A 17,786-nucleotide genomic window follows, 5' to 3' on the forward strand; every position below is an offset into this window, starting at 1 on the left:
CTTGCCTGATTCCTGCGCTGTGAGTTCTGATCTACTGCTACCTGACGTTTGGACCATGTTCTGACCACCCGTTTGTTTTTACCCCTTTTCTTAGATCCGCTATTTCTCTGGTATTCTGACCCCGGACTGTGACCTGACTTACGCCTTTGTCTTTCCTGTTAGTTTACTACATGCTTTCTTGGTACTGATCCTGGAACGTCTGACTTCTCTTCCTCATGACCTGTCCATGAATAGTGACCAGTGTGCATGTTTTGATGCATTTTCACAATTTTTTTGATTGTATGAAAAATGCGCATAAACCCAGAATGAATTGACTTTCCGCAGACTTGAAAAAAAATGCTTTGATAGTTAAAATTTGCAAGTAAAACAATAATTTGTCTGTGCAGAAGATTTCCGAAACCTAATTTATTTTACTGGTACTGTACAACTGTACAATGCAACTTTTTTTTTACCCTTGAAAAAGAGGTGGAAAAGAGCAATGTGTGAACAAGCCCTTATTATGTTTTGTATAGAAAAAAAATTCCCATAGGTATTACCTTCTGTTATAAATGATTAGTATTCTTTGGATGTTTTTGCAATATAGATGCATGGCAGTCACTAACAGGGACATACACTGGTATGAAAAAATGCAAATGTCTCTTCAGAGAGAAAGAGGATTTGAACCCTTTTGCCGCCTATTGGAAATAGTAATCGTAGTCAATATTGACCCTTTAAGGAATCACATGACTTAACATAAAAGAAATCCAGAATCTCAATTTTCAGACACGTTTCTGGGTTTTGCCCCTCCTCAGTGAAAAGCATGAGGTCTGATTTGGCTGTATGAGAGGCCTTTGACTGGGTTATGAGAAGAAACCCTTTTGTCCTGGTTCATGGTGCCACCATTGCCCTTATTTGGACATGGACTATCAACATGGCCTTTGGACCAGGGTCCTGTGAAGCTTTTTGTTCAACTCTTGTCACGATCAATTTTTTTTAAATTAAGCAATGGTTCTAAATACTACAGCATATATCACCTTTATAAACTACAAAAAGGGTTTCCTGCTCAGAATGACGTGGCATGCACTTGCGTTGCACGGACAATTCATTGATTTCAATGGTTACTGTGCAATGCTTCATTATTCCTGTGGTGGCGCTGCAGGGGAAAGGGAACACTTGCTGCTGGCTTCCTCTGTGGATTACAGCTGATCCTCGGAGTGCGGGGTCCTAGGGGTCAACAGTGATTCAACATGTGATCAACTTGTACAAAAAGGGATTTCACTTCAACCATTGGACACCATTGATGTGCTTCCATTGGGCATTTAAGGTTCATGTCAGCTCCGTACTATTAAATTAATGGAGGCCATGAAAATCTATTAATTAGTTTGGGCAAATTCTAGATGCAGTCATTGGTGCAATCCAATGCATAGAAGAGAGGGTCCTATTGCAGAAGTCAAACTAGATCCACTATTTTGGTGCAAGAATTTGCCACCTAGTACAGAAGGGTGTACACCGTTACAAGATAGTTAAACAAGAAATAAAGGAATTGGCTTTACGAAAGAGTCAGACGGTCGTAAACCTTAGACAAGGATTGTAAAGTGATGCTCGGACTGACCGTCGGCTCTCCCGGCCCGAATGCATCAGCTGCATAGAAATACATGCTGCCATGTTTGGGTTAAGAAGAGCCGATGGCCAGTCCCAATACTGCATTTCAAATCCTAATCCAAGATAAATGGCCGTCTGCCTCTTCCTTTAATGTTTGTTTTCAACATTGACACTCAGGAGGACACTGCTCCTCTGCCTCCCAACTTACCGGGAGGGAGATTGATAGTGCATATCAGCAGTACGGTTGCATCACTGGCTCAAACTGTGCACCCTTCATTGCTTCCAGCAGAGGTAACTTTGCCTCCAGAACATCGGAGGAGCACTCAAGCTGGCGGGATCTAGTAATCCAGCCAGTTTCAGAACACTGATCACAAGTTCTATAGCAAAGACCTTGTCAGCGCTGCTCTCCTCACCTAGGTGACCAGCCACCTCTGGTAAACTAGGCAGCAAGTGAGTCACCCCCAGGGCAGTGGGGTACTCGGCACCGGGTCTGGTCGCAAGGGGGATGTCACGGTGGCTGCTACCTGGTCCGTGGCCCTGGGCCTCAATGTTAAAGGGGAAAATGTTCAAAGTTTGTTGTGACGCCACCTGTGGAGTTCGGTCAGTAGTAGGACCGACGCATTAAAGGGGCCCCCTGGGGAATATTGCGGCAGCACAGATGTTACACTTCCCACAGGTGAAGCTGGGTCCCCAGGGGTCCTATGGTGTAGGGCATAGATGGTATAGCCGGTAATAAATAGAGGAGACAAGTTGTAAGTCTTTATCTGGTTTACTGTAAGTTGCTGGCCACAGTCCAGGGTACCAGGCACAGGTGATGGTGGTCCGGCCGGCTCAGAGGCAATAGAGGGTTCCCTTCTCCAGTAAAGGTCAGTGAACCTTTCCAACTAGCGCCGTTAAAGGTGAGGACCCTGCAGCCTGAAGCTTCCTACAGGGTCCTCCAGTTTTCCCCTGTCCTAGGACAGGTACCTGCACGACGGGCAGCTTGAGCCTTTTTACAGTGACTCTAACATGCCCCGGGCTCCTCAGGTGCTGCTGCGTCTCAGGCGTGGTGCGGTCAGGTAACATGTAGTGTCGTGCCCTCCTTTTCTGCTCTGTGTCCTAGAGTCCCACAAAAACCTCGGGCTCCCGGTTCCCGGATTCTGCGCTTCAGCTCTGAGGGTGCCCTGCCACAGTTCCCCTCCAAGCTCTGTTCCTCTCCTGTGCTCCTTCCCTTCCAGCTACTCCACATCCAACCCTTCAGGTCTTCCTCCTTCCAGAGGCTGCAGCTCCCTCGCGGCTGCCAGGCCTCTCAGTCTGCACTGCGTCTCTCCTAGACGTCTGCTCTGCTTGGTCTCCCAGGACCAACTCCTTAGCTCCTCCTCCAGGTCAGGATACAAAAAGCCTAGAGAAGCTCCTCTGAATCCGGATCTTGAGCTCCCCCTCCTGGCCTGGATTCAGAATGTGTTGCATGTGTGTGCCTTACCTGGTGAAGAGTATGATATACAAAAAAGGTTGCACTCTATCATGCTAAAGCATGTCAATTTGGAATATGTGAAATCTGAATAGCAATATGGCTTTGGAGAAATAGGAAAAAATATGAGACGCTCAGCATAAAATTTGGCCAAATATTATGTGCCCATCAACCAACGTCAAGGTGGTCTCAGTCTGATGGGTCCCTGGCCTGTGTGAATACCTCTCTAAGGCTGATGACTGAATCCCTGGGTGAATGTGGACACCTCTGTCAGCAATGCCTGCATTTATGGGTAAGCTAGGGATCTGCTGCAATTAAAATCACCACCTGGTGGAGGGTGGAGTGCTCGGTCAGTAAGCTAACATACAAAAGACAAAAACCTGACTGGCACATCCAGCATGATAGAGTGCAACCTTTTTTGTATATTGTATATGGAGGTAGCTCCTCCTGGTATGCACCTATTCACACTAGTCTGGATGTGCCAAACTTTTTTACCTGGTGCAGAGAACTCTATTGCCTCTGAGCACGACATCATTACCTTCCCCGAAGGAAAAGCAACATCACTGCGCAACCGGTCACCTGGGGTGCGGCACAAGTTTTTACAAGCATTCTTCAATTTTAACCATTTATCATGATGATAATAACTCTTCTAAAGGGTATATCCACTAGATATTCCATAAATTTTTGACAGATGTGCATCCATTTACCATAATAGAGTTCCACCAAGTGCTCTCCATAACAGAGAGATGGCCGCGTATGCTCAGGGCAGCAATGAAAATTGCCCACGGAACGTGAATGGAGAGAATTGCGCATGCAGAGCCATGAATCCATACAAACGAATAAAGATTCGGCCGCACTCACCAATCTCGGTTTTCCAGGTACTTTATTGTGCAAAATACTTCACGGCACGGGGGTGTTTACATGACAAAAAGAGGTGCAGGCAGAACGACGGCCGTTTCGCGCCCGTCATGAATCCACGAACAATGCTCCGCTCTCAAGACAGGTAGATCTTCTGGTGGTGGATTTACTGCTATCCTGTAGATAGACCAGAAATGTCCAAAAAAAATGATCTGGTTTCTTACAGAGAATTCTCCTTTATATTCTTTTAATATCTGGTATTTGATAATCTCAGCAGATTTCTTGCAGGACAAGCAACAGTCTATTTTCGTTGGGAAGGTATGTTTGACTCTTCGGAAATAAAATTGTTGAAGAATTGGATTTTATACAGGTTGCATTATTCTGAATAGAATTTATTGTCCAGATGGAGATGGAAAATGTTTGCTCCTAATGAAGTGGAGAGTCCAGGAATTAAAGAATCCTTCCCATAACTCGACTCAGAATTCACTGTGTGACACGTTACTGTGTCCTAATGGAGAAATGAAAATATATCCGTTATATAATGTCTCTGTTAACCTTTTCGGTGGCACAATAAAATTACAGTCCTAGGAAAAAAATAAACTCTGGTAACCCCATAATGTAAAAAATCTGTGCCTTGTGTTGAAATCCATTTTCATAAACTAAGAAATAGACGTCATGATATTTTCGTTTTGTTGCTTAGTCAATTTTTGCAAATTAAAATAAAAAAAATACTGTGATCATTTTTTTTATTTGCAACTAGGGGCAGTATTCTATTTCAGAAGATTGTATCTTGGTTGGAATGAACAATGGGGGCATGATAGTTAGCACTGTTGGCTTGTATCTCTCGGTCATCAGATGGTCTCAAGGCTTTGGTCATAAACAATGTTCTCCAAGGTCCCGATTCATCAAGATTGACAATTTAGTTTTCTCTGGAGTATACAGCTATGGGTTAGCTTGGTGGCATGATAGTTAGCACTGTTGGCTAGTAGCAATCGGTCATCTGATGGTCTCCAGACTTTGGTCGGAAACAATGTTCTCAAAGGCTCCAATTCATTAAGATTGACAATTTAGTTTTCCATGGAGTATACAGGTATGGGTTAGCTTGGTGGTATGGTAGTTAGCACTGTTGGCTTGTATCTCTCGGTCATCTGATGGTGTCCAGACTTTGGTCGGAAACTGTTCTCCAAGGTCCTGATTCATCAAGATTGACAATTTAGTTTTCCCTGGAGTATACAGCTATGGGTTAGCTTGGTGACATGGTAGTTAGCACTGTTGGCTAGTCGCACTTGGTCATCTGATGGTCTCCAGACTTTGGTTGGAAACAATGTTCTCCAAGGCTCCGTTTCATTAAGATTGACAATTTAGTTTTCCATGGAGTATACAGGAATGGGTTAGCTTGGAGGCATGGTAGTTACCACTGTTGGCTTGTATCTCTGGGTCATCAGATGGTCTCAAGGCTTTGGTTGGAAACAATGTTCTCCAAGGCTCCGATTCATCACGATTGACAATTTATCTTTCCCTGGAGTATTCAGCTATGGGATAGCTTGGTGGCTCGGTGGTTAGCACTGTTAGCTTGTATCACTGGGTCATCAGATGGTCTCAAGGCTTTGGTTGGAAACAATGTTTTCCAAGGCCCCGATTCATCAAGATCGGTGATTTTCTCGCTGGTCTTGGTGGATGGACGTCTTGGAGTCAAACACACACCTCTTAATATTTCAGCCGTGTCTGATAAGTGGTGTGCGCCACGCCAGAAAAACCATCAATATTCCATCCACTCTGCTGAAATAGTAACACCTGCAACTGACAAGCGGACAATGTTGCGTCACCTCCGCGGAATGGTCACGTCCACAGTGCATAATGCCTCGTTTGCATATAAATGAACAAGCTAATTACTTAAAAATGCAGCAACAGATAGAAAATGTAAAGGTGTCGAGGGATTTACCCGTATTTTTTGGATTTTAAGATGCACTTTTTCCCCCCAAAAAATTGGGTCGAAAATGGGGGGTGCATCCTATAATCCAAATTGTAGCTGCGGTGGGGCCGGGTGCTAGGGTCGCAGCTGGAAGCTTCTGGCGGTGGCAGAGGCAGGAGTCGGGCGATGGCTGCTAGCCCCAGGCTGATACGACGAGGTGTTCGGTGGTGGTGGGGCTCCTCTGACATTTTGTGACAGCCTGGAGCCTCGCACTTCCCATACTCTTCTATGTGGTGGATTTCGGGAAACTGGCCGCCAGAGGTGGCACATGAGCAAATTAAGATCTCGATACTGAGATCTCAGCTCCCGAGAAGATCTCAATTGCGCATTAGCCACCTCCAGTGGCCATTTTCCTGGAGTCCACCGCATTAGAAAGTATGGAAGGTGTGGGGTTCTGGGCTTTCAGAAAATGTCATTGGAGCTCCTGCACCACTGCACACCTCATCATACCAGCCTGGGGCCTGCAGCCATGGCCTGACTCCCGCTGCTGCTGCTGAACACCCCGTTCTATCAGCCTGAAGCCAGAAGCAACCCTGCCACCTGGGACCCCGCTCCACCACCACTGTCTCCCAGGTAAGCTACTGCAAAAGCCGATTATAACACATCATTTTATTAAAAAACAGCAACATTTTTTTCCTATTTTCCTCCCCAAAATTTGGTGTGCGTCTTATAATCCGCAAAATACGGTATTTGTGTAAAGGAAATTATACATGGTTTTCCAATTATATTAAAAACATAAATTTGAAAATTGTGGCGTACATTTCTAGTCAGTCCCCCGGTAGTCTGATACCCCTAAAAAAAATCCTGAGTGACCAATTGTTTCCAGAAGTCACATAGTAAATTGAGTCCACCGGTGTGTAATTTATTCTCAATATAACCACAACTGTTCTGTGAAGGCCTCAGAGGTTTGATTGAGAACATTAGGATTCAAACAGCATCCTGAAAACCAAGGAACACACCAGACAGGTCAGGGATAAAGGAACAAGTCAGGAACACATCAGACAGGTCAAGGATAAGGTTGTGGAAAAGAGTAAAGCAGGGTTAGGTTATAAAAAAATACCCCAAGTTCTGAACATCATATGAAGCACTGTTCAAAAAGTGGAAGGAGTATGGCACATCCTCAAACCTACAAAGACATGTCCGCCCACCTAAACTGACATCCCAAGAAAGGAGAGCACTAATTAGAGAAGCAGCCAAGAAGCCCATGGTCACTCTGGAGGAGCTGCATAGATCCACAGCTCAGGTGGGAGAATCTGTCCGCAGGACAACTATTAGTCTTGTACTCCACAAATCTGGTCTTTATGGAAGAGAGGTTCCTTTTAAGGAACTTTCAGGAAAATAATTGACAAAGAAAGTGTTTATCCACAAAGCGTCCGAGGATTGTGGATATGTTTAGTAGAAACTGTAGAGCCAAGGAATCAACCGTGTTCAGTAATTTCCACAAACTTTCGACGCTCTCTGCATCATTTTCCTGCTGACTGATTAGCGCAAGCAATCAAGCTAAATCATATAAATCAAACCCATTGTGTAAATGATCCAGACGTAAAAGGTCATAATCAAAAGTACAATGTTTATAGGAAACCCATTCCTGAATTTGGGTATCCTCAGGCATTATCTACAGAAGGGGACTTATAGGAGGAATCGGGCTTTTTTGGCACAGTCAATGTTTAGATTGTTAATGCAGACATTAGCAGTATATGTAGACGGGAGAAAGCAATTTTCCCAGTAAATAAGTATAATATATCCCAGATGCACCTCTTCTGCTTGTAACTAACGCTCAGCGAGCACGGCAGATGCTGACAACCTTTGGCATTACAGCTGCAGTTAAGTAACAGCTTCCAGGATCCTTTTTAAATCTGGTTTGATTTGGGACATTGGGTGTTGTAATTGGCAGATGTAACAGTTTCCTGCCATAGATACAGTGTTAAAGAGAATCTATCACCTGGTGTTTGCTATGTAATCTGAGAGCAGCATGATGTAGGGGCTGAGACACTGATTCCAATGATGTATTACTTTACTACGCTGCATGTTGTAAGTTTGATATAATCACAGTTTTTCTGCAGTAGATCTAGCAGTGCTCTGAACGCTGAGCTCTGTATAACCCCGCCCACACCACTGATAGGTGACTTTCTGTGTACACTGTGCATAGCCGGAAAACTGCCAATCAATAATGAGGGCATAGTTGGACCAAGAGGCACGAGACACCTAGTCCTGTAGCGATAATCTAATTTTATATACAGGTCAGCATTCTGAGCTGTGCTAGATCTAAAGCAAAGAAAACACATGACAGCATGCAGACCAGCAAGTGACACATCACTGGAATAAGGGTCTCAGCCCCTACATGATGCTGCTCTCAGATTAGATAGCAAATACCTGACTCTGGATGCTTTCCTTTAGCCAAACTACACAACATGTTTGGGCTCTTTTGGCTAATAATATAGTATTGGTCTTCTTTTTAGGCCTAAAAGGATGTTTTGATAGAATCCCGGCTTTCTCTGCTGCAGGTCTAGTAGTGCTCAGAATGCTGAGCTGTGTATAACCCCACCTACAACACTGATTGGCAGCTTCCTGTGTACACTGTGCATAGGCAGAAAGCTTCTAATCAGTGGTGGGGTTACACTGATTAGCTGGACTACCTGGCATGTGATACCTAGTCCAGCAGTGATAATCTCCTGCTGATAAAGGTATTGATACTACAGCAAGCTGTTGAGCAAGTGACATATCACTAGAATCAGGCTCTCAGACCCTACATTATGCTTTTCTCAGATCAAACAGCAAAAACCTGCTGACTCTTCATGACGTGCGCCGAGATCCACCCGCGGCTGTTAACCTGTTAAATGCCACTGTCAATCTCTCACAGCCCCATATAACATGATTGCCTCACTAATCCCACCCATCGGCGACCGTGTCACATGACCGTGGGTCGCCAATGGGTTGGCATGACAGCCCAGGGTCTGCAGCAGACCCCCGTGGTTGTCATTACTGGATTGCTATGAACGCCTCCGAGTGGTCGGCGCTCATAGCAAGTGAGAATATCTGCTACATAGAGCAGGGCTGAAGCACAGGTGATCGGATAACCGCAGTTTCTAGTCTCCCATGGACACTATTGTAGCAAGTGTAGAGTAAAAAAAAGTTTTTAAAAATATAAAAAAAAATTTAAAATAAAAATGTAAATCTCCCCCATTCAAAATAAAAAAGTAAAATAAAAATAAAAAATAGAAAATACACATATTTGGTATCACCAAGTTCAGAATTGCCTGATCTATCAATATATACAAAGAATTAATCTGATCACTAAACGGCGTAGTGAAAACAAAGGTCAAAACCCCAGAATTACGTTTTTTTGGTGGCCGCAGGATTGCATTCAAATGCAATAACGGGCAATTAAAACATTTTATCTACTCCAGAATAAGATCAATAAAAACATCAGCTCAGTACGTAAAAAATAAGCCCTCACCCAACCCCAGATCCCAAAAAATGAAGATGCTAGGGGTGTCTGAAAACAAAGCAATTTATTTATTTTATTATTTTTTTTAACAAAGTTTAGATTTTTTTTCACCACTTAAATAAAAAAGAACCTAGACTATTTGTAGAATTGCACTTTTTTTGCAATTTTGCACACTTGGAATTTTTTCCCCGTTTTCCAGTACACTATATAGTAAATAATGGTGCCACTACAATAATCCCCTTTATATTCCAAGACCCAATGGGGGTCTCCGGTAGGGATGAGTGAGCGCTCGTTACTCGAACTGAGCAATTCCTAATGCTCAGGTGCTCGTTTCGAGTAACAAGTATAATGGGAGTCAATGGGAAATCCGAGCATTTTTCCAGCAGACATCCAAGGAGATCTGGGGGGCAGTGAAAATGTTGAGTTGGATGGAAAAAGTGCAGAATGGAAGGAGAACTGAATGTGGAAGACCCCTGGAAGCATCTCTGACTCCCAGATCGCTGATGAGAACAATGGTGTCACCCTTTTACTCCACTTTAAGGACTGAAAATAAAACATTCAATTTTTTTTTGTTTTAGATACCACCATAATGTAACACAAAGCACGTAGTACTTTTTGGATGAATAATAACATCCAGAAAAATTTTGAATGGAAATATTTTAAAAGTGTAGTTGATGTACTCCTACATTCATAAAGGCTTTGCACAAAGTGCAAAGCCAGAAAAAAAATTATAAGGAGTGTAATACAGTAATCCTCTTCAGGTGTCTGCGTCGTCTTCTCCTTTCTCGGGAGGCTGGAGAGACTGTCTCCACCTGCTTCCTGGAGCCCGATTCCCAGGTGCCTGGGCTGCAATTGACATGGCTTCGGGTAGTGCTGGAGCTCCCTACATGTAGAAATTGGTGACAGCCCCTTGTGTCACCTGCACCATCGCCTGCTCCCACATAGGAGGTAGAAAACCCCTAGGACAGTGTGATCTCTTGGGGATGGTAGCACCATCTCGAGTCATGGTCTGGTCCTTGAATCTTGCCTGGTGCATCCTGGATCTCACTCACGGGCACACAGCAGCCTGCTGATCTGGGCCCCTGAGTGCATCCCTCCGAGGACAAATCCTGCTACTTTTCATCATTCACGCCAACTCTTTTCTTGCCTTGTCACTCCAGTCTTTTAAATCGGGAACTGCGTCACTAATGTCACGTGACCTGGTACTCCGTCTAGACTTGCTCTTCTTCAAACACTCTCCTCTCTTATTAGTTTCGCATAGTTCCGTTTGGGCAATAGTTGGCATTCTCCGGTCACAAGTGCCACACAACTGTGGGGAATCTCATTTCCACGGCACTCCCTCTTGCACGTTTGCTCATTGGCTCTCTTTCATAGCCTGCTTACACAGGAAAACCGCTTGTAAGGACTGGAACTGAACAATGCATAATAGATTGCTCAGGGCACACAGGCTGCCATTGTTCTCGGCAGCACAAAGGTCAATATGATGTCAAGAACGATGATCTTATGGGCAGATAAAAAAAATCATTTCACCCGACGAACGAGCATTTTTCTTTATTTTACACTGCAAGATTATCAACAGCGAGCAATCCTGGGAACGATCAAACACAATAATCTTGCATGGACCCCAAGTCTCTGCATTATAGGCCCAGCAAGGTGAAGCTTTTTTTGCCGTGCATTGTAGCTGTAAACCACAGTACCAGGTACGTCTGACCTTCAGACTCCCCCCTCCTTGCAAATCAAAAACCTCATGAGATTTATGTAGGGGCAGACTACACAGCTTTCAGCAGGATTCCTTTCTTTTGATAAATCCAGGGCTGCATTTTTCTACATTTCTGAATCTGGGGGACTTCAGTAAATAATTCCTATAGTTTTGAAGTTACAGCTGTCGACACAAAAAAAACAGAATTCTGAGATAATAGCTGTATACAAGCAAGACATCACTAGCGCAAGCTGTAATAGTCAGACTGGTGGAGCCCGAAGCCAACCAATCCAATGTTGGTGCCAAAGTTAGTAGTTTCACAATGTGCACCCTGCATCCTTTATTTTATTGCCCCTGTGACTCCGTTTCCCAAGAATATTCAAGGATGGTCAAACACAACAAATAGCAGTAGTTGATGAGCAGTCTCTCTGAACCTGCCCCAAAAATGTGACCTATTGTTGCTCGTCACCATGAGAGCCCCCATATGCATCAGATGGTCTTATAGAAATTTGAGGGTTTAGCTGACTTTAATGTGCATAGAGACCCTAATATTCTTCTTAACCTAGGCATCAGCCCCTTTTACATGGAAAAAAATGTATTTGTCAGAAATCTTCATTCCTTTATTCTGTTTCAGATCCCCTGATTTGCAGTTTGCAATCTGAACCAAGTTTCAGATTTTTCTGTTGTGGGAGTGTCTCTCTCAGTAATATAGGCTGGATGTGAGGACTGTGTATTGCCCGGATGCTGCTATGTCACTAGCTCATATATCAGCACACCATCTACCCACACTTATTTCTTCTTCATGTGCTTTCCTCCTTTCCTATAGCTTACTTTCTCTCCCCTCCCTGAAACTGTAAATACGTACTCCCCTTTCCATTGTGTGAAAATCCTATGTGTAAAAATCCACATCTCTAATACTGAGAAAAAGGCTGGAGAGGTGTTAGGAGAAGGAGTATTTTGGCAGAGTAGATAAAGGAGATAAAAGAATTATAGGTTCTCCATAGCAGAAAAATGGTGAAACATTTTTTTAATTAAGATGATTTAGAAAGTTGCTTACCTTTTCTTTTGGGAAGCAAATCAACAATAACCAAAAAGTCGGTGCAAAGGTATTACGAATATATAGACTTTAAAGACATTGTTGGAGATTTAATAAGTTAATGCACCAGAATTTTGACTTATATTGATCCAATCCCTGGCATACTTGCCTTTTGACAGATTTACAGTATTTCATGTGGAGCGCCCCCAGATGCAGGGCCGCGGGGTACTCGGTACCGGGCCTCTCAGTCTCGGTCCTGGGGTTGTCACGGCGGCTAGACCTGGTCCGTGACCCTGCTAAGGGGCGTCCAATGAAAGGTGGGATGATGGTGCGTGGTGCAGGTCGCGATGAATAACGAGGACACAGGGTTGCAGTCTCTTTACCTCTTTACTGAAGGCTTCAGGGTCCGCAATCCAGAGTACTGCTAACTGGTCTGTCTGAGACCGGCCGGTCCGATGGCACCTCCAGAGTTCCCTTTGCAGGTGGAAATCGGTGCCTACCTTCTAGCGCCTGTGTGTTGTAGTACTTCCCTGATGAGCACCACGGGATAGTCCTCACAACTGTTGTGTCTGTTTCTGATGTTCTTTCCCACAACTCGTATCTGATCTGATGTTCTTCTCCGTCCCCCAGATGATATGGCTAGGACGCACTCGTATGACGGGTAGGCCTGGAGTTCTTCCGGGACCCTAGCGTTGCCCCTCTCCCACAATTGCCCCCTATGTCTGCTTAGGTGATTTAGGTGAGACAGCCCGCCTATAATTAACTGTCCTGCCGCTGTTTGAAGTATTGCTTGGAGCCAAATACTTCCTCGGTGTTCCGGCTACGCGCCTCAGTAGGATGTTGCCACGGTCTTAAGGAACAACTCCTACTGGCTTTATCTCCTTTTTGCTGCGATCTCGTTTCTCACTTCTCCACAATAAACCTCGCTTCGTTTCCTTTCTTAAGATGCCACCACAGGTGCAGGCGCGGCTCCGTAACGTTCTGTATTGTTCGCTAGGCCTCTGTCAGGATCCCACCCCTGACAGAGACCCCCCTGAATCTTCCCCTGCAACACCCTCTGCCACAGGATGTTGCCTGGATCCAACCCAGTCAGCTTCTGTCTAACTTCCTATCCAGCAGTTTTACCAGATTGTGAGGAGTGGCCTAATACATAGAACCTTTTGCTCCCCCTGGTGGCCAGAGTGTGAAATGTAGTGTGTGACTGTGATACCTGGTCAGGTGAACTCCTTAAGTGCCATCAGACGTACCATCACTCCCCTTAATGGCGGAGCGTCAGTACTGCAACGACCAGGACTCTGGGGCGCTGCACATGTTTTAGACACTTTCTGTCCAACCACTCTGTCTATCTCCTGTAATACTTTGGGGCCTAACTTTAAAGCTAGGGTCACGCAACCCTAGCTCCATCAGAGAAAAACGGTCCAATTATGCTAATCAGACTCTGATCAGAGTGGGATCTGATTTTCTCAAAGGTGGAGAGAAGAAAAAAAGTTTCTCCACCTTCTCCATGCTGTCCCTCCATGATTTTTTTTTATGGACCATTAGACTTGAATGGGCGAGTGCCATCCAATTCTAGGAGTCATCTTGGGTATGAATGTGCACAGCCCCATAGAATAACATGGGTACGAGTACTATCCATCAAAACCATGGATATCACTCGTCTGACTTATATGGTCTTGTGCACAAGCTCTAAGTTTGGCGCAGACGACTGTTCTCTCTCCATTCGAGAAAAACAGTCCCACTCTGATCAGACGCTCATCAGAGTTTGATCAGATGCTCATCAGTTTGATCAGACACTCATCAGAGTTTGATCAGAGTTTGATCAGACGCTCATCAGAGTTTGATCAGAGTTTGATCAGACGCTCATCAGAGTTTGATCAGAGTTTGATCAGACGCTCATCAGAGTTTGATCAGACGCTCATCAGAGTTTGATCAGACGCTCATCAGAGTTTGATCAGAGTTTGATCAGACGCTCATCAGAGTTTGATCAGAGTTTGATCAGACGCTCATCAGAGTTTGATCAGACGCTCATCAGAGTTTGATCAGACGCTCATCAGAGTTTGATCAGACGCTCATCAGAGTTTTATCAGTTTGATCAGGGTGCCATCAGCTTTTTTTAGGTGGAGAAAAAAGAAAAAAGGTTTCTCCACCCTCTCCATTCTTTCGGTCTGTGAAAATCGGACCGCACTCAGAAGTCATCAGAGTGTGGTCTGATGTTTTTCATGGACTTGTTTTGCGGATTTTGACCCAATGCTTGGCACAGCCCATGAGACGATCATAGATACATGGTGAAAACCATGGATAGTACTCATCCAACATAATTGGTCGTGCGTACGAGCTCTAAAGAATGAACACAGTGAAGCAGTCACTTAGAGGGATATTATCAATTAAGTGAAGTTGTCCCCTAATCATTGAATAGGGGATATCATCCCGATCACTAGGGTATCCACCATCACTGGGACCTCCACCGATCCCGAGACACAGAGATCTGCAGATCCCATGTGTGAATGAGGCTGATGCTGGTTGATCATTCACACATCGCTCCATTCATTCTTATGGGAATGCGAGTGCAGCGCTCGCTATCTCCGGAAGTCCCATTAAAAATAAAAAGCAGTCGTGCACATGATTGACTACTGCTTAGTTTTCTCGGTGATTTTCAAAGCCACGATTCTCGGGACTGGTGGGGTTCCTCAGCAATTAGACCCCTATGGCCCACATAGGGCATAACTTCCAAGCTTGAGAATACCCTTTTAATTATAAGGTTTGACCCCATAATTGGGAAGTGAGGAAGTGCGGGTATATTGTGTTCTAACAAAGAGTTAGATGATAATATACACGATTGCCCGTCTGTATAAATGACTCATTATTACACTTTTTTTCCTATATATACAGTGATAGTAAATCTTCCCCTCCGTGTCATCCAGCTCTGTACATCTAGAATGAGTCAGTAACCTTTTTAGAAGCCCCATTACATAACCAGCTCTGTTTTCTCCGGATTATTTTTCCTCCAGAAGCTTTCATTTCACTAATGTAGAACAGAATTGTTTACAAGCATTTTGCAGCGAGACATCAGTTTGGCTGAGATCTTGAATATAAACAGTAGCAAGTGCTTTTTAAATATTAATTTTTTTTAATTTTTTTTTTAGAAAAAAAAAAAGCTGGAAACGGGTTGACAAAAATTAATTCATTATCGCAAACAGCATCTTTTAATTAATATTTGGAACTCGGAGAGATGTAATGGATCATGAACACGAGCAATGTAGGAACAAAGGCTTGTACAGTGGGGGGCGCCGAGCTTCTCGTTTTTATTTATCAGGTTTTTTTTTCCCAGGTCTATTAATTGCAGACCATGTAAAGTCCTCGCTGACCGCAAGAGTGAATAATGGAAATGCCCAGAGCTGTAGAAACCACTTCACATATGGGAGGATTTCACTGGCGAAGGAACGTCATCGTGGGAACGTTTTATTGCAGAGGCAAAATAAAAATAAAAAAGTGTCAAAATGACCCTCTGGCGCTCAGCATTACCAACTGGCTTTCTAATAACAATTATAGACTTTTTTTTTTTTTTTTTTAAACCAGACCCAATTAATGTATCCTATATAGAAATTGTGTTTATTTCGAATTTTCGATTTAATAGACAAATAAAAAGTCAACTGAGCGTAGACGCCTTCTTCTTTGATAATTAACGTTTATTAGGCTGACATGGGTTAGAACCGTAGAATATTCACAGCTGGTTGGGAAAGTAATGGGTGAGAATATTCACATGAAACACAGGGAATTGGAAAGCACAAGGTCAGATGGAGACATGGAATGGAAAACAAAAAGTGTCTGTTTACTCGAAAATTGCTTAGAAGTTTTCTACAGATCTCTGTTGGATTTTAAAGGGTTTCTTTTGCCAAGTAACCTGACAGCAGCATGATGTAGGGGCAGAGACCCTGATTCCAGTCATGTGTCACTTATTGCTTTGCGTGCTGTCATTTTGATACAACCATAGTTTTCTCTGCTGTAGATCTAGCATGAGCTTTGAATCCTGATTCCTGTATAACCCCGCCTACACCACTGATTGGCAGCTTTCTGTGTACACTGTGCATAGGCAGAAAGCTGCAAATCAGTGGTGGGAGCGGGGTTGGACCAGGAGGAACGAAACACCTAGTCCTGTAGTCATAATCTGCTAATAAAACACTGATTTTATTGGAACATCAACACAATCCAGTTAATGACACATCGCTGGAATCGGGGTCTCATCCCCTACATCATGATGCTCTCGAATTGCTTATCAAAAAAAAACCTGCTGTCGGATTTCCTTTAAAGGGATATTCAGAACATTACAAGTTCACAGGATAGGTGCTGATTTTGAGATCAATGCGGGTGTTACAAGCACTGAGCTCTCTAATTGGCTGCAGTTCTGTCAATGTGATGTCAGCACTGCAGACAATAACGACCAGTCCATTAGTTTTCAGGCCCATAGTAAAAAAAAAAAAAAAAAAAATAGCCCTGGACATGACAACCCTTTTAATGCACCAACAATCTGTGTGATGAACAATTTTGCTGAAAGTTGAAATTTGCAACAGGTTACGGACCCATGCTGCTAGCTGCAATCTGTGGGCGATTTCTCTGCAGTGCCTCTACAGGGGAAGTAAGGTATTGCAACGTTCTCAAAGTGGGCTTTCCATATAGGATATGCTGGGTCCTCTGCAGTGGGAAATTGACTTTTCGCAGCTTTCTTTTCTAGATGGAGACATGGATTTGGACTGAGTGATGACCCCTCCTCTGACCTGTACGTTGATCATTGAGGACTAAAAGTCAAAGAGGAAAGAGGTCTGCGGGATACAGCATAGATGAGATCCCTTTCATAACGTGATACTGGTAATCAAAAGCAGTCATGAACTTTGTATCGCCGTCCAGCTAAGGAAAAGCATTTTACATTGCTGTGGGTGTATCACGTATGTGAGAGAGGGGTTTTTGGCGAGATGCCACCATATGGGGGGTTATATATCTGTATCTGTTCATCCTGCTTGGGGTGAGGCCTCCTCTTTTCAGCACCATTTTGCAAACATCTGGACTTAAGGAAAAAAAAAAAGTACTGTAAGAAAAAAAAAAATCTCCATAATTTCCTCCGCTGGAGTGTAACTTTTCCACAGTTGGGGAATTCTCCAACTATGAGAACAGCCAAAAAAGTAAACAGATTTTTCAGTTCACCTTTTTTTATTTTTCCTCCTCCTTATAGAAGCTGAGCCAAAAGTATTCTGAGATTTGTCTTTCTCTGGAGGAAAAAAAAAAAAAAGGTTATCCGAGCTTAACAGGTTCTTGCACCGCAGTTCTGCTTTTTTCGGTTTCTTTCCCAGGGCCGAGGTGTGAGATTCAGATCCGAGCTTTTGGTAAATGTATTTCCAGATTCTTTTAAAAGCTTGGATTGTTCAACTTATATCCCAGAAATCATAACACATTTGTATTGGAGAAGTGACACGAGGTTATGGCATTATTAAAAGGCAAAAAAAACCCATAAAAAACACAACCTCAACTAAATCCACTTCAATAGAAAAAAAAATAACACCGCCCGTTACGTTCCCTCTTAAGTTCTGCCATGTTCTCTACACATTGTAATATGTTTTATTAGTCCAATATATATAATAGACACCATTTTTTAATGTGCTAAACCACCGTGACTTTCTGCCGCGAGAGATTCTGGGTAAAAACAATGGCTCCTTTGTGTAAGACGTCGTAAAACGGACCTGGCTTTAGAAT

At 43.6% G+C, this 17,786-nt stretch overlaps 1 protein-coding gene and 1 long non-coding RNA gene across 3 annotated transcripts in view; one reads left to right on the forward strand and one right to left on the reverse strand.

Annotated features, from left to right (window-relative positions):
• Window positions 1-17,786, forward strand: part of MORN1 (MORN repeat containing 1) — a 401,375-nt gene that overhangs the window by 359,173 nt on the left and 24,416 nt on the right. For both annotated transcript variants that reach the window (XR_013213208.1, XR_013213209.1), the window contains exon 14: window positions 16,774-16,907. The gene's annotated coding sequence lies outside the window, so the exon portion shown is untranslated. The remainder of the gene's footprint in view (window positions 1-16,773; window positions 16,908-17,786) is intronic.
• LOC143764484 (uncharacterized) overlaps window positions 5,647-17,786 on the reverse strand; it is a 62,497-nt gene continuing 50,357 nt past the window's right edge. Inside the window, exon 4 of the long non-coding RNA XR_013213210.1 lies at window positions 5,647-5,689. This is a non-coding gene — a long non-coding RNA (uncharacterized LOC143764484). The remainder of the gene's footprint in view (window positions 5,690-17,786) is intronic.

Source organism: Ranitomeya variabilis, chromosome 4 (assembly GCF_051348905.1).
Source record: "Ranitomeya variabilis isolate aRanVar5 chromosome 4, aRanVar5.hap1, whole genome shotgun sequence".
Taxonomy (NCBI): domain Eukaryota; kingdom Metazoa; phylum Chordata; class Amphibia; order Anura; family Dendrobatidae; genus Ranitomeya; species Ranitomeya variabilis.